The 21,595-nt window shown below is 37.0% G+C and overlaps 1 long non-coding RNA gene across 1 annotated transcript; it reads right to left on the bottom strand.

The window, feature by feature from the left end:
* Nucleotides 1-1,790: 1,790 nt before the first annotated feature.
* On the bottom strand, nt 1,791-11,642 carry LOC119866351. The gene is made up of 3 exons (XR_005380209.1): nt 11,373-11,642; nt 10,250-10,422; nt 1,791-2,040 (listed from the first exon to the last, which is right to left on the bottom strand). It is a non-coding gene; the product is annotated as an uncharacterized LOC119866351 (long non-coding RNA).
* Between the last annotated feature and the right edge of the window lie 9,953 nt (nt 11,643-21,595).

The raw sequence follows: 21,595 nt of genomic DNA, 5'->3' as shown, positions 1-21,595 counted from the left end.
TAGAATGGATATTTCTTCTTTAAAAGTTTGATAGAATTCCCCTGAGAAGCCACCTGGTCCTGAACTTTTGTGTTGAGATGAATGATCCTGATGATCAGGAAAATATTCTGTACATTTTTAAAGATAGGTAAATTTAGCAAGATGACATAGACAAGTTACTGTGCGCTGTATGGTGAAGTACATGACGTTTGATAAGTTATTTGTAATGCACAAGACAAGGAATTAGTGATCAGCCTTTAAAGGAAATTCATGGGAATCATGCCGACCTCTATGTCAAGCCAAGGAAGACCTTTATTCTGGAGACAAGAGGTACGGTATTCATTGGGGGTTTTTAAGAAAGACAGTATTCTGTTCCACTTGGCGTTTCACAAAAATCATACCGACAGCTTTATGAAAGATAAATATTCACAAGGAGGAAATAGTAGTCTTAGAAAGTGTGTGATCATCCAAGTAAGAGGTTATGATGGCTTTATCAAAGACTGTCTTCTTATAAACAGTGAAGACAGACTATCTTTAGAATGGCAGGTAAAGTTAGCTAAATACTGACAGATGATTGATAAAATGAGAATAAGATAGAAGTGAATAATGACTTTAGTTTTGAGCATCTCTGCTGGAGAAATGCCACCTCATAAAACAAGGAAGAAAATATGAGTAATAAGAGTTCATTGTTAACTTAAGAGTTTAAAAAATGAGCCCAGATGTCAAACTGAACTTTCATATTCTATGTTTGCCAATGTAGCTTTGGGCAAATTACATAGTATCTCTGCATTGTAATGTCCTCCTGTTAAATAGGGTGCATAACAGTATCTAAATCTCAGAGTTACTTGAATGATTAAATTACATAAATTTCATACAAAGTTGTTAAATCTATATATTTATTGGCTTCCAGGTTTGTTATTTCTTCATGCCTTTAATACTATTCATTTTAAGTCTTAAAGAGGAAAACAGTGACTTTCTCTGACTCTTTCCCTTCAGTCTCAGCTATGAAGCATTCCCAAGCCTCCAAGAGTACCTATGTTTTCATTTCCATAGAGCTTGAGTTACCTTACTTTGCTATTTCAGTCTTTTTTTCTTTTTTGCTGAAAACTACTAAAAAATATTCAAAACAAAAAGAAGAGGGCCCCCAATTAATGCACATCATCAAATGTGGTATCAGTTCATCTCTACTCATGTCTTTCTCTAAGAATACTCTCTTATAATTCAACAAATTATACCTCTTTCACCCACATTTTTTAAAGCATAGATTACTGGGGGAAACAGGGGACTCACTAAGTAGGAAAACTTCAGGAGAATTTTTATGTAAATGCTAACTATGCTAAGGTTGTATCTTGTCTCTCTCCTCAGATCAAGCAGAAAGGTTTTAGGTTGAAAGAAGCATATTTTACAAACACTCCCACATGAGTAAAATGCAGAACCCTTCTTGAGTCCTATAATGGAATGAGCCTGCAACGAAAGAAGCCCCTCATCCTTTAAATCATCATCCACTGAATATTAGTAATCCTTTATCAAACTGAAGAAAAAGACCCTCACAATAGTGTTGACTGTTAGGATAACAATGTGTCTGTATATGTACCACGTACCCCACCTCCCAACAACCACCATCAGACACACATATACATGTAAATAAAAACATAATCATGGTCTCCATCTCTCTGTATCTGTCTCTCTCTCACGACACACACACAGACACACAAACACACACATGCACGCACACCCCAGGATACCTTTGAGAAGAACATCAAGAATGATCACTGGTTATTTCACTCCCCAGGGCAATACATGTCCAGGTGACATCCAGCTGACTCAGAAAAGCATTGTCAGGCTAAGGTAGAAGCGAACAGACCTCACCATGAGAAGATATGCACAGTAATTTTTCAGTGTTGACCTTTTTCCCTTATTTTATTGATGTCAAGTAATTTTTGTCATTGCTACAAGAGTTACATTCAGGTTATTCTGTTCTCACTCCTGTTTGGAATTCTTTCTTCTCATTTTACTTTTAGATTCCAGTAAGATTCATGTGCTGTTCAGTAGTGCTGAAAACTTTGATTTGATGGAAAAAATAATAAATAGCCTGTTAATATAGATTAACAGAAAATATATGCATAAATGCATACATACACAATAATGTATATATAGGTAATTCTCTAAATATGATCTATACATCATAAGGCTGCTCATAAAATAATCAAAGTTGTAAGGGAAGTCATGTAAAAAGTCATTTTATTACTGTATAGCTAATATTTTGATTTGGGAATTGCTAGGCTTTTGAAGAACATCATTGTTAGTACCTAAAAAACACCCTTTCTCTAAAATATTATGCACATAAGGAACTTCCTCAAGTTCATCTAATGACTTCTCAAAAAATGTATAATTATAGCTAGCTGTAGGGTCAATAACTAGAAAGTTTTCTTAATTTAAATGATAATGTTAATGGTGGTAAATCATTGTTCAACTGCTACGCTAACAATTATGTTAAAAGGTTTTAGCCAATTTTATGCATTGAGATTTTTGTAATATAGTTAATATCTTCTATTGCTTTGAATAGATTACTGTGTTTTAGGCCCAAATTAAATCTCCTGTCAAATAAATGAAAGAAGAAAGAAAAAAGAAAGAAGAAAGAAATAAAGAAAGAAAGAAGAAAGAAAGAAAGAAAGAAAGAAAGAAAGAAAGAAAGAAAGAAAGAAAGAAAGAAAGAAAGAAAGAAAGAAAGACATTTCTGCACCATCACTGTAAAATGAAGTCATTGGTTCCTAAAAACAAACAGAAAACAAAACAAAAAACAAGTCTGGCCATTATTTTTTTCTCACATATTTTATTGAGAGATGATTGTGTGAAATGAACTCTGTTTATTCACAGTGTACAATTCTGTGAGTCTCAAAAGTTTATAAACTTTTCATCAATGAAACCATCACCACAATAAGATACAGAACACTTCCAACACTTCTGAAAGATTTATCATGCCTCTGGTTAGTCCAGGCCTCCGTCCAACTCCATTTCCCCATCATCAGTGATCTGATTTGTTTTGCATATCCCCCTATATAATCTGCATACAGTATGTGCTCTTTTTGGTAGGTTTCTTTATTGTATTTGAATTGTATTGAATTAGACATTTATTTATTTTGTTATCTCTTTAAGTAATTCATTCTTTTTATTGCTCAGTCATATTCCATTTTCCATTATACACATATGGCCAAATTTTGTTTGTGCATTCTTAAACCGATGGGCAATTGAGGTGTTTTCCCCCTTTTAAATATTGTGAATAAAGCCAATGGGAACATTCAAATGCATGTTTTTGAACCAGGGCTACTCCCTCCCTCTCTTGTCCCAGCTCAGCATGACGGGAAGCACATAGGCAAATGCAGACGAGAACCTAGGGGATCCTCTTCCTCTAGATCCCAATCATGGGCTACCATATCCCCTTGAGAGTGGCAGGCTGAAAACATTTCTTCTTTCCATGAGAGCTCCATGTTGCAGAAGCTCTATTTAAGGCAAGAGTGGTTATAATGTCTGGAGATCTTGCCCTCTACCCAAGGACCGTTCATAAGGTAGAAGCTCTAGCTTAGACATGATAGGTCAAGAATAATGGATCCCCACTTTCAGTTACCCCAGTCCAAAATATAGAGTTTTTTTGCCAAGAGAGACGAGCTTAGAAGACTATAGGCAACTGACGTCACCCAGTAACCTGCTCATAAAGTCAGGGTGTCACTCAGAGAACTGGGCCACTGCTCCTGTTCAAGAACAGTGGAACACAGGCTTTACGTAGAGTGAAAGGCAGGCCATAATAATAGAGGGCTCCAAAGCTGTCCTCAAGTGAACTGACTTTATTTGGAATGAAGTTTGGGAAGTTCAAGTATAAGCATAAGGGACTCTCAAGCTTAACACACATTTGGTGATAAGCAGTTAGAGAGGCCAGAAACTCCATGAGAATAAAAAGCTAACTATAGACCAACTAGAAGTCTACCAGAGAGAACCAGGGACGGAAGGAGACAGTGAAGGAAGGCCTCCAAGTGTTGGAGCAAACCTCAGACTGGCCTGAAAGAGTCTTCTTGCTGGGCCCCTGGATGGCTCAGTGGTTGAGTATTTGCCTTTGGCTCAGGTTGTGATCCATGGGTCTCGGGATCGAGTCCTCATGGGGCTCCCTGCAGGGAGCTTACTTCTCCCTTTGCCTGTGTCTCTGCCTCTCTCTCTGTGTCTCTCATGAATAAATAAAATCTTTAGAAAAAAAATACACTATCCTTGCAGAGGAGACCAAAAAAGTTGATCAGACTGTTGAGAAATATATGTCCCACAACATCTTCAAAGTGATAGAACAAAAGAAGAATTAATGGAACCTCCCTACTGGATGAAAAATCTACAGAGGCACACCCAATAAAACGATCAGCGGAAGACGCAGCCAAAGCCAGCCTGATAAAGCCACTGTCATCTATGAGTATGCACAAGCCGAAGGCTGTACCTCTGAGAAGTCACATGAAAGGCTTCTCAGAACAAACAGAATCCAATAAAATAGCCAAGAAAAATAAACAGGGCGGGGTGTGGGGGTGACTGGGTGGCGGGCACTGAGGGTGGCACTTGACGGGATGAGCACTGGGGGTTATTCTGTATGTTGACAAATTGAACACCAATAAAAAATAAACTTATTAAAAACAACAACAACAAATATATAGAAATTATTTCAAACATATATTCTGCTGTTAAAAATACAATAACTTAAAATGTTAGTGACAACCACACAGTATATACCCTTTCTGGACTGGCTTCTTTCCAGAGTATGTGCACTTATGATTCCTTCATGTCCTTCCACAGCTTAATAGCCCATTATCAACATCTCTCACCGGCTCGGCATATTTATTACAATTGATTAACCTACATTGATTTATTTAATCATCCAAAAATCCGTAGTCTGCTTTAGGATACATTCTTAATACTATATATTCTATGGGTTTAAGTAAAACATGATGACATGTATCTATGATTTTGATACCATGTGGAGTATTTTCACTGCCCTAAACACTCTCTGCTCCATCTTTTCATCCTCTCTTTTATACCACGAGCCCTGGCAATGGCCAATCTTTCTTCTGTCACCAGAATGTCATGTAGTGGGAATCATGCATAGGTGGCCTTTTCAGGTGGGCTTCTTGCACTTAGTAGTATCCAATAAAACTTCTTCATTGTCTCTTCACAGCTGTTAGCTCATTTCTTTTTTAATATTGAATAATGTTCCATTCTCTGGATGTACCATACTTTATTTATTCATTCACGTACTGAAGAAAATATTGATTCTTTTCTAATTTTGGCAATTCTGAATAAAACTGCTATAGGTTTTTGTGTGGACATAAATTTTCAACTCTGTGGAATAAATAAAAAGCAGCATAATTTCTGCACTGCAGGTCAGTTAGAGCATCTTGGTTCTGTAAGAAATTGCCAAATTGCCTTTCAAAGTACTTGTAATATTTTGTCTTTCCACCAGAAACGTACAGAGTTCTTGTCACTCCACATGCTCACTAGTGTTTGATGTTGTCAGCGTTCTGGATTTGGGTGACTTTGATAGGACTGCTGTGTATTTTGTTCTAATTTGTATTCTCTGATGGCATATGTTGTGGAACATCTCTTCATATATTTATTTGTCATCTGTACATCTTCTTTGGTGAGGTATCTGTGGACCAATCATATTGTTGTTATTGTTGCTGTTTATAGTTGAATATTAAGAATGCTTCTCATATTTTGGATATCCTTTATCGGATATGTCTTTTTGCAAATATGTTCCCCCAACCTATTTCATTTCTTCAAAGTTATTTTTTTGATAACGTCTTTCGTAGGGCAGAAATTTTTTTTTTTCATTTTAGTGAAGTCCAGCTAATCAATTTAGCCATGGATCATGACTTGGTGTTGTATCTAAAAAGGCATCACCATACCCAACATCATCTAAGTCACCCTTATGTTATCTTCTAGGAAAAGTTATAGTTTTCTATTTTACATTTAGGTCTATCATCCATTTGAGTTAATTTTTGTGAATAGTGTTAGGTTTATATCTACATTCACATTTTTGCATGGATGTCCAGGTGTTCCAGCACTCTTTGTTAAAAAGTCTGTTTTTTACCGACTTATTATTTTTGTTCCTTTGTCAAAGAACAGTTGACTCTATTAATTTCACTCCATTTCTAGTCTCTCTATTCTATTCCACTGATCTTTTTTTATTTTTATTTTTTATTTTTTTATTGGTGTTCAATTTGCCAACATATAGAATAACACCCAGTGCTCATCCCATCAAGTGCTCTCCTCAATGCCCATCACCCAGTCACCCCACCCCCCGCCCACCTCCCTTTCTACCACCCCTTGTTCGTTTCCCACAGTTAGGAGTCTTAAGCAGTATGTATGAGTCTAGGGGGACATCGCCTACAAGAACGACCGATTCTCTGAGCTAAAGCAGGGTCTTTCCATTGCGCCCCTTGTTAAGATACTTCCTAATTCCCTTATGTGAAAAGCTAATTGAAAGCTGCATTCAGAGAATGCTTCTTTCTCAGACTTAAGTACAGCTCACTTCTAGTGCTCCTGCACCTCCTACTCTCGAGATAGAATCAGGCTTCTTTTTATTTTCTTGTTTGTTTGTTTTATACATTTTTTAAAGATTTGTTTTTATATTCATGAGAGACACAGAGAGAGAGATAGGCAGAGACTTATGCAGAGGGAGAAGCAGGTTTTTCACAAGAACAGGATGTGGGACTCAATCCCAGATCCCTGGATCACAACCTGAGCTGAAATTAGCCACCCAACCGCTGAGCCACCCAGACATCCCCAGGCTTCTTTTTCTTAGAGGCAAGTTGAAAGTTGCCTTCAAGGAACCCTTGTTCCTTGAAGTTATGTATAGTGCATTCCCATTGGCCACCACACCAACTCTTGACATAGATTCTAACTCTCTTATGTTAGAAGCTTGTCAGAAACTGCATGCAATGAAAGAAACAGTCAACAAAACTAAGAGACAACCTACAGATTGGGAAAAGATATTTGCAAATGATGTATCAAATAAAGGGCTAGTTCCCAAGATCTATAAAGAACTTATTAAACTCAACAGCAAAGAAACAAACAATCCAATCATGAAAAGGGCAAAAGACATGAAGAGAAATCTCACAGAGGAAGACCTAGACATGGCCAACATGCACATGAGGAAATGCTCTGCATCACTTGCCATCAGGGAAATACAGATCAAAACCACAATGAGATCCCACCTCACACCAGTGAGAATGAGGAAAATTAACAAGGCAGGAAACAACAAATGTTGGAGAGGATGTGGAGAAAGGGGAAGCCTCCTGCACTGTTAGTGGGAATGTGACCTGGTGCAGCCATTCTGGAAAACTGTGTGGAGGTTCCTCAAAGAGTTAAAAATAGACCTGCCCTACGACCCAGCAATTGCACTGTTGGGGATTTACCCCAAAGATCCAGATGCAGTGAAATGCCGGGACACCTGCACCCCGATGTTTATAGCAGCAATGTCCACAATAGCCCAACTGTGGAAGGAGCCTCGGTGTCCATGGAAAGATGAATGGATAAAGAAGCTGTGGTCTATGTATACAATGGAATATTACTCAACCATTAGAAATGATGAATACCCACCATTTGCTTCCACTGATCTTTTTTATTCTTTCACCAATACCAAACTGTCTTGATTATTTTAGTTGTACAGTTGTGTATAGTTGAAGTTGTATGGTGTCAGTTTCTGATTCTATTCTCCTTCAATACTGTGTTGGCTATTCTGGTCTTTTGGCTCTCTATATAAACTTTAGATTCAATTTCTAAGGTTTGTCAATATCCATATTATTTGTTGGAATTCTGATTGGGACTGCATTGAATGTGTTGACAAGTTGGGGAAAACCCACATCTTGAAAAAATTGAGTCTTCCTTTCCAGAAATATAGAATGTCTCTCCATTCACTTAGTTCTTTTAAAGTATTTTCCCATTAGGGGTTTATAATTTTCCCCTATTATTCTTGTACGTATTTTGTGAGACTTATACGTGAGTATTGTATTTCAGAGGGTGATAATATATATGGTATAATATCATTTATATTGCTCATTGCTACTTATGGAAAACAATTAACTTTTGTATATTAACCATGTATCCAGCAGCCTTTCTATTATCTCTCAGTTTCAAGACATTTTTTTGTCAATTATTTCAGATTTTCAGCATAGATATCATGTGAAAAAAACCTCTATTGCTTTCCTTTTTTTCCATTCTGTGTACATTTTTGGACTAGTCTTCCAAGGCTCCCAAAGCAAAAATACCATAGACTGAATGGCTTAAACAACAAATTTATTTTCTTACAATTATGGAGACTGACCATCCAGGAACAAGATGCCAGAAGATTTGGTTTCCTCTGAGATCTCTCTCCTTGGCCGGCAGCTGTCTGCCCCTTGCTCTCTCTTCACATAGCTACCCCTAGTGCATGGGTGCCTTGATGTCTCTGTGTATTCTCTTTTCTTTTCCTTTTCTTTTCTTTTCTTCTTTTTTTTTCTTTTCTTTTCTTTCTTCTTTTCTTTTTCTTTGGAGTTAAATTTGCCAACATATAGCATATCACCCAGTGCTCGTCCCATCAAGTGCCCCCCTCAGTGCCCATCACCCAGTCACCCCAACCCCCCGCCCACCTCCCTTTCCACCACCCCTCGTTTGTTTCCCAGAGTTAGGAGTCTATCATGTGCTGTCTGATATTCCCCACTCATTTTCTTTCCTTTCCCTTTATTCCCTTTCACTATTTTTTACATTCCCCAAATTTCTTCTTATAGACACCAGTCCAATTAAATTAAATCCACCATAAGAGCCTTATTTTAATTATATATTTGAAAGCTCTATCTCCAAATATAGTCATATATTTGGCAATAGGAATTAGGGCTTCAAAATAACATTTGAGAAGACATAATTCAGCCTGTAACACTTTTATTTGCTTTTTTGTCTTTTGCATTACCTAAGACTTTCAAAAGGATGTTGGAAAGGTGAGGTGAGGGGAGAAATCCTTGCCTTGTTCCTGTTTTAGCAGGAAAGTTCTACTTTGCACCATTACATATACTCTCTTAACTATAGAACTTTTAAATGTTCATTTTCAAGTTTAGGAAATTCCCTTCCAGTTTGATATGAGCTCTTTTACTTTTTACCATCACCAGACACATCATGTGAGTTCAAAGGTGTGAAACACACCTCCTTTGGTGTACTCTATTCATACTAGTCAGTTAATCAGTACTGTGTATTTTATGTGCAATTTTTGAAATCAAGACTTTTAAATTTTACATTGTCATACTTCAAGCCTCATCAATAATATGAACTGATACAGCAGTTTCCTTGGCTCCAATCTTCTCTTTAAATATATCCTCCACACAGCCCTGAAGATTTGCCCTTATTACCAACCATCACCTTCAGGTACCCTACTTTATCATCTCTGTGTATTTTTGGCAAACATATACCTGGATTATAATTGTCTGTGCAAGGATGTTACTCACACTAAGTTGTAAGCTCCCTAAAGAATGACCTTATTTATACCCTAGCTTATCCCAGGACCAGAATATATTACACAGGTAGTCAGTAAAATTGATCAAATAAATGAATATTCAAAAGCATGAAAGAGTAAATTTTGGGTCACACACTATTTGATGAGAGAGGTAGCTCTCTGCTATACATTTAAAAACATTCTTTAGGATAATAAACAAAGATAAAAATTATGAAGATGGAAATTGAGGGAATGGTTGCTCAAAAATGTTTGCAGTTCTCTATCTCCCACTTGGCTCCTCATATTAGCTAGGATCTAGCAACTGGAGAGCATCAGAGCACTCATATCATAAACAACTTTTCAAGTTAATGTATATTAAGATTGCTTATTCTTTGTTTCTTCTTATTATACTTCTCAATATATGAAAAATAAATACTTGATTGAAAGTGAAAATTCAACAACTGTTTAATATGCACTGTTTATACACTATAGTTAGATAAAAATCATGTCTAGCAACAAGCCATCAAGATATAGAGGTCAGTTCAATAATATAAAATGTTATTTTAGACCAGTGGCAGCGTTCAGTTTGAAGGATGTTTCCTTAATATCCATGGCATCTCTAAATCGAGGCTGTTTTGGATTAACAATGCCACTGAGGAAAAATAGTAATATGTGGGACATGTGACACCTTGAAAAAGCATCTGTTAATATTTTTAGGATGTTCAGGAGAATAACTTTCATTAATGGTCATAAGGAATATGAAAGAAATAGCCACAACACCTTTGATGGATGAGAAATAATAATCAAAGAATAGTATTTTTCATCTCTAGAAGTTTTCTTAGAGCCTCTTTGACATCTTTGTTTCTCAGGGAGTAAATCAAAGGATTCAATATGCGTTGAATGCGTTTTTTCATTTTCTTTCTTTTCTTGTTTTGTGACTCCTTTAGGAGAGACTAAAATTTTCTGATCTTAATTTCTTCAGCAGGAAAGAAGTATTTCAATTTATCCTTGCAGCAAAGTTTTGGATAGGCAACCAGAAATACATATGAAAGGAAATACTATGTTATGAAACATATTTTATGGGGAAATAAAGTTAGTTTAATTCTCACCCCAAACTGTCTGCATTTACTCTTTAACTGTATATTGTCAATGATAATAATAAGTACAATAACATGACAATGGTGTGGGGTAAAGTCCAACGAATATCCTCTAATTCTTTAAGTAAAGGTTAAATGATGATCAACCAGATCTAAAGTTAGTTTTACTTAGTAACTTTACTTGCTTGAAAGTTGTTTACTCAGGGGCTCTACATTAAGTAAACAATTTCTCTGGCATGACGGAGTGTCTCAGTCAGTTGGACATCTGACTTTTGATTTTGGCTCAGGTCATTATCTCAGGGTCTTGGGAACAAGCCCTTTGCTGTGCTCCATGCTCAGCATGCAGTGTGCTTGTCTCTCCCTCCACTCTGCACCTGCTTTCTCAAATAGATAAATAAAATCTTTAAAAAATGTATTTCCCCACAGTCACAATCACTGTACACACTTTAGATAATTTAAAAATAGTTCTGTTTCAAAAAATCTCAATTTTTACATGAAGAAATTAAAGTATTTTTTAAAGATTTTATTTTTTTATTAATGAGAGACACAGTGAGAGGCAGAGACACAGGCAGAGGAAGAAGCAGGCTCCCTGCTGGGAACCCGATGTGGGACTCGATCCCCGGACTCCGAGGTCATGCCCCTAGCCAAAGGCAGATGCTCAACCGCTGAGCCACCCAGGCATCCTGAAAAAAATTAAATTATTAAGCTAACTGCCATAAATATACCTTATGTAAAATAGTAAGGAAAGAAGAATGGATAAAAAGGAAGAAAATAATGGTAGCTCATAAAGTCCTCACATACGCAACTGGTCAAAGGCAATAGTTGATATTTCCATTCCATGCGTATCTTGGTCTCAACAATAACCTCAGTGTCCAGAAGCTATTCACCGGGTGGGATGACATAAACCTTCATTGTTGAAGGATCTAAGCTCACGTTGTCCTGCCGTGTTGAACTGCTCTACTTGTTCATGAATATTTGCCATCAGTCATAGTAGTATTAGGAGGCATCCTGGAAAATTCCCTGGGTTACTGCCCTACCTTTCTCCTTCTCATTTCTATTAAGATCTTTTGCTAGTCACTACCACTTACCCAAAAGAATGTTACAGAAATCCAAGTTCTTTTCATCACATGAAAGGCCAATACTCAAGAGATGAGCATTGACTGGAAAAGAACATGAGCTTTATTCCGGAGACCAGCCACCTCGGGGGAGGGTAGACTCTTGTCAAAAGGCCAAACCCAAAGTGTCTGCCTGGCACAGGCATTTTTATAGGGGTTTAAGGCAGTTAAAGGAATGCGGGTCCATAACATTTCTCGATTACATGCAGACTCAATGGTGTCAGCCATAGACATTATCTCAGTGTTTGGAGGTTGTGCAAATGGACTTGATTCCTGTTTCATAATGTGCAGAAGTGCTCTGTTCTTTCTAGGAAAGAATGCGTGATCTAAACATATAAAATGTAAAGACTATTATGTGAAAGGGAGGGGCTGAGGCTGCTTCAAGTATAGTAAGCATTTTGTTTACCTGTTTGTTCATTTAAATGAATATCTAGGAAGTTGGAGTAAATGCTGTGTTCCTCAGCAAAATTATACCTTCTAACAAAAAGTCTTACGCAAAATAAGTTTGTAATTGTCCTTAGAGTATTGACGAGGGAAGAAATAAGAGGGAGTGTTTGCTTGTGGTGTAGTCCTCGTGGGATGACCCTGGCGCTGGCCCTTGTTATGAAAGTATAATTGACTTATTTTCAGTCCTCAGAGGGACTTCTCCCTCCAAACTTCTGAAAAATTTCATGCTGCAATTCTCTGAAATAGTTTTGTAGGATTAGAAAAAAAAAAAAAAAACTATGACTCATGGATTCTGGCTGTTGCTATTTCTGTAGATCATCAGGGACTGGAAGGTCTTCTTAATCATTTTAAATTTGCATTTTGCTCTGATTTTCATTCAAATGTTTGCAAACTTTGTCAGCATGGAGGCAGAAATTTTCATGTAGTTTGATTTCATAGATCCATAGTCACTTATTCTAATTTTGGTGTAAAAATACCTGTAATACTCCATTAATTTATTTTAAAAATGTGCACTTGTTAAATCACTGTAAATCCGGACGATTTTCACAAAGACTTTTAAAAAATCTCATTGAGAGACGCCTTGGGTGGCTGGATCCCTGGGTGACTCAGTGGTTGAGCATCTGCGTTCGGCCCAGGACATGACCCCGGGGTCCAGGATTGAGTCCCACGTCGGGATCCCTACAGGGAGCCTGCTTCTCCCTCTGCCTGGGTCTCTGCCTCTCTCTCTCTCTCTCTCTGTCCTTCATAAATAAGTAAATAAAACCTTTTTTTAAATCTCACTAAAATAAAAACACAGTATATAATAATCTTCTGAATTAATATTACCTTAATCAGAAAAGAGTTTCACTTGACTTTTCCTGATTCTGGAATCACCATATTACTTTGTGAAATCTAAGAAGATATCAGGACAGATGATCAGATATATTCCAAACCTTGTCATACGGATACGTAACTACAAAGCTGATGATAAAATAGCCCTGTCTGTTACAGTCAGTATATCTGTGGATCGGCTCAATTGTCATCTCAACAACTGTTCATATGTGTAAGTTGAATATTATAATTCTACTTAAAAGCAGAGAACCCAGAAAACTAAAATTTTTCACAATCTAGCTTCACTGATAAGCTTTTTATAATCTGGCTTCCTAATGTGTATTTCCAGCCTCAGGTCCTACCCCCTCATCTCCTTCAACTTATACTCACCTTCAATATGATTGAATAGACCTTGGAGTTTCAGGACTCCTTACTGTCACTCATCATTTTTTTTATTCTTTTACCTGGATATCTGTTTTATCTCTTTATTTTCACCCCTATTCTGAAATTATTTGTTAACTTCATCCTGAATACCTTATAACTCTTCCCGTCATGTGTTCATTTACCACCGTTATGGAAAAATGTCATCTTTAATATGAACATTGTATATATAATTGACTATTTGCACATCCAAAGGATGTCAAACAAATTCATGCCAACTCCTCCTTCAACCCTAACTTAATGGCATACAAATGGTTATTAAAGTCAAAAGGAAACACAAGATTAATTACTAACCCCCAAAGTAATGAGTTTTTTTTTTATCAATGTAAGCCATAGCATTGACATGATGGCATGATGGATGAGAAAAATCATGAAAACAATTTCGATTGCAGAGTAAAATCAACAAATCATATTGACGGAAACATTAGTGATGAGTCAAACACCTACTTGTACAAAAGATGAAAATATGTGACTCTTAGATGCTTACTATCCCAATTATTAAACACAGAGGTCTAGCCGCCTGCTTCTTATCCAACAAAAACTTATGTGCAGGCTCCTGTGCGCATGCACACACATCTGCTATCTGCATTTCCTTTTTTTCCCAGTGTTTATTTTTTTGTGTTCACTTATTTTGCTTTGCTTTTGCAGAGATTCATATATTGGTTCTCTTTTGCCTGTGTTCTATTTTTAATTTTTTATATATTCAACCTTTTATTTAAATTCTAATTAGTTAACACAGAGGGTAATATTAGTTTCAGTTGTAGAGTTTAGTGATTTCTGTTACATTCAACACCCAGTGCTCATCACAAGTGCCCTGCTTAATTTAATGCTCATCACCCATTAACCCATCATCCCACCAACCTCCCCTACAGCAATCCTCAGTTTGTGCTCTATAGTTAAGTCTGTTTTATGATTTGCCTTTCTCTTTTCTGTCCCTCATGTTCATTTGTTTTGTTTCTTAAATTCCACATGAGCGAAATCATATGTCTTCTTTGGAAAAATGTCTATTCATATCTTCTGCCCATTTTAAACTGGAATATTTATTTTCTGGGTCTTCAGTTTGATGAATTCTACAGACTTTGGATACTAACCCTTTATCAGAGATGTCGTTTGCAAATATATTTTCTCATTCCCTAGGTTGCCTTTTAGTTTCATTGATTGTTTATTTTGATGAAGTCCCAATGGTTCATTTTTGCTTTTGTTCCCCTTCCCTCTGGAAACATGACTAGTAAGAAGTTGCTGCAACTGAAGTCAGAGATGGCTGCCTGCATTTTCCTCTAGGATTTTGGTGGATTCCTGCCTTACATTTAGGTCTTTCATCTATTTTGGATTTATTTTTGTGTATGATGTAAGAAAGTGATTTCATATGTCTGCATGTCGCTTTCTGGTTTTTTAAATACCATTTGTTGAAGAACTGTCTTTTTTCCATTAGATATTCTTTCCTACTTTGTCTAAGATTAGTTGACCACATAGTTGTGGGTCTATGTCTGGATTTTCTATTCTGCTCCATTGATGTATTTGTTGCTGTTCCAGTACCAAATGCTATATTCATCACTACAGCTTTGTAATAAAACTTGAAATCTGGAATTGTGATGCCTTCAACTTTTATTTTCTTCAACATTACTTTGGCTATTCGAGGTCTTTTCTTGTTCCATACAAATTTTAGGATTGTTTTTCTAGCTCTGTGAAAAATACTGGTGGTATTTTGACAGGGATTGCATTAAATGTGTAGATTGCTCTGGTAATATGGACATTTTAACAGTATTTGTTCTTCCAATCCACGAGGATGGAATGCATTTCCATTTCTTTGTGTCATCTTTTGTTTCTTTCATAAGAGTTTTATAGTTTTCATATTACAGATCCTTTACTTCTTTGGTTAAGTTTATTCCTAGGTGTCTCTTGGTTTTTGGTGCAATTGTAAATGTGATCAATTCCCAGATTTTTGTTTCCACTGCTTGTTACTGTTATATAGAGATTCAACAGATTTCTGTACATTGATTTGTATCCTGTGACTTTGCTGAGTTCATGTATCAGTTCTAGCAATTTTTTTGGTAAAATCCTTTGGGTTTTCTACATAGAATATCATATTGTCTGTAAATAGTGAAGGTTTTGCTTCTTCCATGCCAATTTAGATGCCTTTTATTTCTTTTTGTTGTCTGATTGCTGAGGTTGCACTTTCTGTGCTATGTTAAATAACAATGATGAGAGTGGGCATCCCTGTCTTGTTCCTAACTGTAGAAGCAAAGCTCTCAGTTTTTCTCCATTGAAGATGATATTAGCTGTGGGCCTTTCAAATATGGCCTTTAGGATGTTGATAGAGGATGTCCCTCTATCCCTACTTGGTTGAGAGTTTTTATCGATATCATGCTGTATTTGTCAAATGTTTTTCTGCATCTATTGAGAGGATCATATGGTTTTTATCCTTTCTTTTATTAATATGATGTAGTACACTGATTAATTTGCAAATATTGAAACACTATTGCAACCCATTGCACTTGATTGTGGTGTATAATTCTTTCAATGTACTATTGGATTTGATTTGCTAGTATTTTGTTGAGAATTTCTGTATTCATGTTCATCAGGGAAATTGGCCAGTAATTCTCCTTTTTTTTTTTAAATTTATTTATGATAGTCACAGAGAGAGAGAGAGAGAGAGAGAGAGAGGCAGAGACATAGGCAGAGGGAGAAGCAGGCTCCATGCATCGGGAGCCCAACGTGGGATTCGATCCCGGGTCTCCAGGATCGCGCCCTGGGCCAAAGGCAGGCGCCAAACCGCTGCGCCACCCAGGGATCCCTAATTCTCCTTTTTAGTGAAGTCTTTGTCTTATTTTGGAATCACAGTAATGCTTGCCTCCTAGAATGAGTTTGGACATTTTCCTTCCATTTCTATTTTATGGAACAGTTTAAGAAGAATAGGTATGAGGACTTCTTTAGATGTTTGGGAGAATTTCCCTTTGAAGCCATCTGTCCCTGGACTTTTTTTTGTTGGCAGAGTTTTGATCACTGATTCAATTTCTTTGCTGGTTATGGGTCTGTTCAAGTTTCATATTTCTTTCTCTTTCAGTTTTGGTAGTTTGTATGTTTCTAGGAATTTATCCATTGCTTCCAGATTGTCCAACTTGTTTGCATATAATTTTTCATAATATTCTCTTATAATTATTTGCATGTCTGAGCTGTTTGTTGTGATTTTATTTATTTGAGTCTTTTTATTCTTGATAACTCTGGCTAGGGGTTTATCAATTTTATTTATTGTTTCAAAGAACCAGCTCCTGTTTTCATTGATCTGTTGTACTAGGGATTCTTTTTGTTTCTATATCATTTGCTTCTTTCTTTTTAAAAAAAGATTTTATATATTTATTTGTGAGAAAGAGGGCATGAGCAGGGAGGGAAGGGCAGAGGGAGCTGGAGAAGCAGGCTTCCTGCTAAGTAGAGAGCCAATGGAAGGCTTGATCCCAGGATCCTGAGACCAGGATCAGAGCCAAAAGTAGACACTTAATTGACTGAGCCATCACTCAAAGAATTCCTTTTCATATATTTCAGGTCTGGTTTAGTGGTCATGAACTCCTTTAGTCTTTGTCTGTCTGGGGAAATCTTTATGTCTCCCTCTATTCTGAATGACAGTCTTACTGGGTAGAGTACTCTTGGCTGCATATTTTCCCCATGCAGCACATGGAATATTTCATGCTACCTTCTTCTGGCCTGCCAAGTTTCTGTGGAGAGATCTGCTGCTAACCTTCTTTGTCTTCCCTTGTCTGTTAGGGACTTCTTTTCCCTTGTTCTTTCAAGATTCTTTCCTTATCTCTGTATTTTGCAAATTTTACTATGATAATTCTTGGTGTTGGCCTGCTTTTGTTGGACTTGGATGTAGTTCTTTCCACAGATTAGGGAATTTTCTAGCTATAATTTTCTCCAGTAAGCCTTCTGCCCCCTTTTACCTCTCTTCTCTTACAGTCTATGATACCAAAGTTATGTTTTATGGAGTCACTGACTTCCCTAAGTCTACTTTTGTGATCCTAGATTTTTCTTTTCCCCTTTCATGCAGCTTCATTATTTTCCATAATTTAATCTTCTATTTCACTTATTCATTCTTCTGATTCTCCATACTTGTTATCATTACATCCAGTTGGTGTTGAATGTCAGTTATTGCATTTTTCATTTCAGTCTAATTTGGTTTTAACTCTATGGTAAGGGATTCCCAGGTATCTTCTAAGCTTTTCTTGTGCCCAGGTAGTATCCTTATGATTGTAGCTTTAAATTCTGGATGAGGCCTATTCTTGTATCTGTTTTAAACTCTGTGACCTTTTCTTGTTCTTTCTTCTGGGATGAATTCCTCCATATTGGCATTTTGTCTAGGTCTCTGTATTCTTTTCTGTGTTAGGAAAACCTGCTATGTTTCCTACTCCTGAGAGCAATGGCTTTCTGAAGATGAGGTCATCATATGATGTCTGGGACCTGGTGCTTTCGGAAATGTTTCTGGTGTATGCTACATGCACATTGCTACTGTGTTTTGGCTGCTCTCTCCCTCAGATCAGTCTTATGCAGAGTGTGTCCTTGCCCGCAATGAGGAGTGTTTGGACCTTGGCAAGAGTGCGGTGAATTTTAACTAGATATGCTCTAGCCTGCTTGTTAAGAGAGACCTCATGCTATTTCCACTAGAACTGAAGCTTTATAGTACTCGATGGTCAGTAGACATGGTGTATATGGGAGTTTGTGCCGGTCTTCTGGGTGAGGGGGCCACTGAACTGGTTCTCAGGCAGACTTGTGTGGGAAAAGCAACACCTGCAAAGCACCAGGAAGGGGGTTTGGTGTGAGCAGTTTAGGCTGCCATTATTGATGTTGTCCTGCTTACTGAAGTTTATGCTGAGGGGCAGTGGAGCTTGCCAGCTCCTTTGTCCCCCCAGGTAGGCAATGCCACCTCCCCTCAGTGCACTCCAAAAGGGGGAAAGGTTGTTCCTGGTATGTCCCAGATGATCCTCAGATCATGACTTTGCCTCCCTGCTATCTGCCCACCTTCTCTACAGGAGCACTGCAGTGCCCTCAGGGCTCTATACTATACACACTATGGAACTCTAAACTCCAGTCTTTGAGCTCTACTGGTAACAAAACTCACAAAGTCAGCTCCTCCTGTTTTCCCAGTCAATGGCTTTGGGGAAGTGTTCTGTTTATGCTTATGCAATCTCATAATCTCAACCAATCTCCCTCTCCATCTCTGTCTCCCAATCTCTCTCTCTCTCTCTCTCTCTCTCTTCTTCACTTATCTCCATGACCAGGGCTCTCTACCTCCATACGATTGTGATCCACTTCTCCCCAAAATCATATCTCTGCACCTCCTACCTTACACAATGTGGCCTCTTCTCTTCCTTGAGTTGTGCAACTTGTTCAATGAGCTATTAGATCGAGTGCTAGGGTATTCAGAATGACCTGATATTTTCATAGCTGTGCAGGGGATAAGGCAAGCCTAGACTCCTCCTCCTACTCCTTCATCATAGCTCATTCCCTCCTATCACTAATGGTGACAACTTTTAATGAGCGCCATTTCTAGTTATCAAATTTCTCTAATAACCTTGTTTTCCTTTATATAAGATAATATTTTTAATCTAGTACTTGAAATAATCCTCACATTCATCCTGTTTTTCTTTCTTTTCATGGCTACAGTGATCAAATTTAAAGCCTCTCATCTCAATGAGTATCAATTTTTAAATCCTATATGATTATCTTCTCAGCGTTCATATTTTCAAGTTTCCAGATTTCTGTTTTCTAAAACACTATTTTAATCGTGTCATTCTTTTCTTAAGAAAAACGATTGTACTTATATATTTTGAGAGACAGTGTGAGTGGGGGTGCAGGGTGAGGAAGAGAGAACCTCAAGCAGACTCCATAGAGAGCTGAGCATGGAGCCTGACATGGGGCCTTATCCCATAATACTGAGATCATGACCTTAGCCAAAATCAAGAGTTGAATGCCCAACCTGCTGAGCCACCCAGGCATTGCCATGTCATTCTTTTCTAAGAGATTTTGTAAGTTCTCAATTTATACTTAGCAAATTAGGTTTTCTACTACTCTCCAAACTATAACCTCATGAAATTTATGGGCTGCCTCACTTTGCATGCATTCATCTTGCTCTGTCTAGGGTTAGCACACTGATGTGAATTATCCTCAATTTTCTCTCCTTGAGTCTAGTTCTAAATCCTACCAACATCTAAGATTTAGTTCATATCTCTCCAAGTTATACAATTGTTTGCTATAGTAGCCAATTTTGGCACTATTTCTTCACATGCTTTTTCAATATAATTATGGTTATCCCCATATACTGTAGTATCTAATTATAATTTGATTATCTCATGCATATCATTTGACATTCCCAGCTGGATTTTCTGTTGTTTTAAGATGGAATGAATTTCTCTATAAGGCCCTCTAGCATTTTCTGCAATTAATGTACATTATGGATGCTCATTCATTGTTTATTGATTGAATGAATTTGTATCTCCTTATTCTAAAATAATATGGAGTAACTTGCAACAAAAGTAGTGAAAAATAATTTATCAAAAGTATTGAAAACTCAATTTGTGTCAAACATTTCTCTAAATATTTTTACACAGACTGCATTATTTGTTTCTCAAATCAATTTTACCAACTGACCTCTACCGCTTATGTACCATTTGTATCATTGTAGAGTTGATAAAATGGAGCAATTTAATATAAAGCAGAGGAGCCAAAATTCTAATCCAGGAATTGTGGCTTCAAAGAACCGTTTTAACCAATAAACAACTATTCATGTTTATAATCAGCAAAATAAAAATGACAATATTTTACAAAACTAATGAAAGTATAAACTTTATATAGGTTACTTAGAATCTTTTCTATGGTTTAGTTTCAAATACGCTCCTTGAAGGTATGACAATCAAGGTTGAACAGGAAAGTAGTCTTTGCATTATTTTATTTTTTTTGTATTCTTGGAGAAAAAATGTTATACCAACACATCAAGAAAAGCAAAGTTTTCTTAGCATTAAATTCTAAAGATAACTTCATGTGTAGGGCTTATTATCATGGGCAGAATAATATGTTTATGCTATGTGCAAGGGAAGATTTAATATACTGACATGTGGTAGTAACTTTCCATAAAAGCTAAGGATCTTGCACTAAGAGATTTGCAGAAGATTAAGTCAATTTGGTCATTTAGTATACTCCTAGGGTTTAACTTGATCTGTATATACAATTTGTATTAACTACAGTGGTGTTAATAGTTTACACACTATTTATTTCTAAGAGTTAAGTTTTTCAGAGCTGGAAAGATAGATTCTGTTTTCTTTTTTTAGGATTTTATTTATTTATTCATGAGAGACACACAGAGAGAGGCAGAGACACAGGCAGAGGCAGAAGCAGCTCCATGCAGGGAACCCATCGTCGGACTCGATCCCACGTCTCCAGGATCATGTCCTGGGCAGAAGGCAGACTCCAAACCACTGAGCCACCCAGGCATCCCTAGATTCTGTTTTCTAAAGAAGACCTGAATTGGTGATATTTAAACTTTCTCCCTTACTTATTTTAAATTTCATCAATTAAAAATTTTTTATTACTTAAAAATCACTCAAACATTCATCCTTTTTCCCATTTTTTTACTACTACACTAGCTATGCAAGTTTGAAGGCTCTCTTCCCCAAACTAAATCCCATACAGAGGTGAAAGCATAGTATCGATGTTTCTGAAACCAAATGAGCAGATGAGGTCGTGTCCTACTATATAGCTGAAGAACTTAATCAAAATTTGTGCTTTGGGAAAAGCTTATTATATGTCTTCATGGGAGTCTGACTTCAGATATTTTCAGGAAAAACAGGTAGAATTTTTTATTACTTTTGAATCCGTTATAGTCGTGTCATAGAAAATGAAAGATAAAAAATAGTGTAACTAAAAGATAAAATTAATAAATAGTTAATAATTAAATTTGAAACCTGTCTCTGGGGGCACATGGATGGCTCCATCAGTCAAGCAGCCGACTTTTGTTTTCTGCTCAGGTCACGGCCTTGGGGTCATAATATTGAGCCCCGCATTGGGCTCTGCACTTGGCATGGGGTCTGCTTAGGGTCTTTCCCTCTTCCTCTCCTTCCCCCTCTGCTCCTCACCCCACTCATGTGTGCCGTCTCTATTAAATAAATAATTAAATAAATAATCTTTAAAAACCTGTCTCTGATTATGTTACATAACTTCACTTCAAAGAA

This window comes from Canis lupus, chromosome 27, assembly GCF_011100685.1.
Source record: "Canis lupus familiaris isolate Mischka breed German Shepherd chromosome 27, alternate assembly UU_Cfam_GSD_1.0, whole genome shotgun sequence".
NCBI classification, from domain to species: Eukaryota; Metazoa; Chordata; class Mammalia; order Carnivora; family Canidae; genus Canis; species Canis lupus.
Note: the sequence above shows the minus strand (reverse complement) of the source record. Positions and strands in the feature narration are given on the sequence as shown.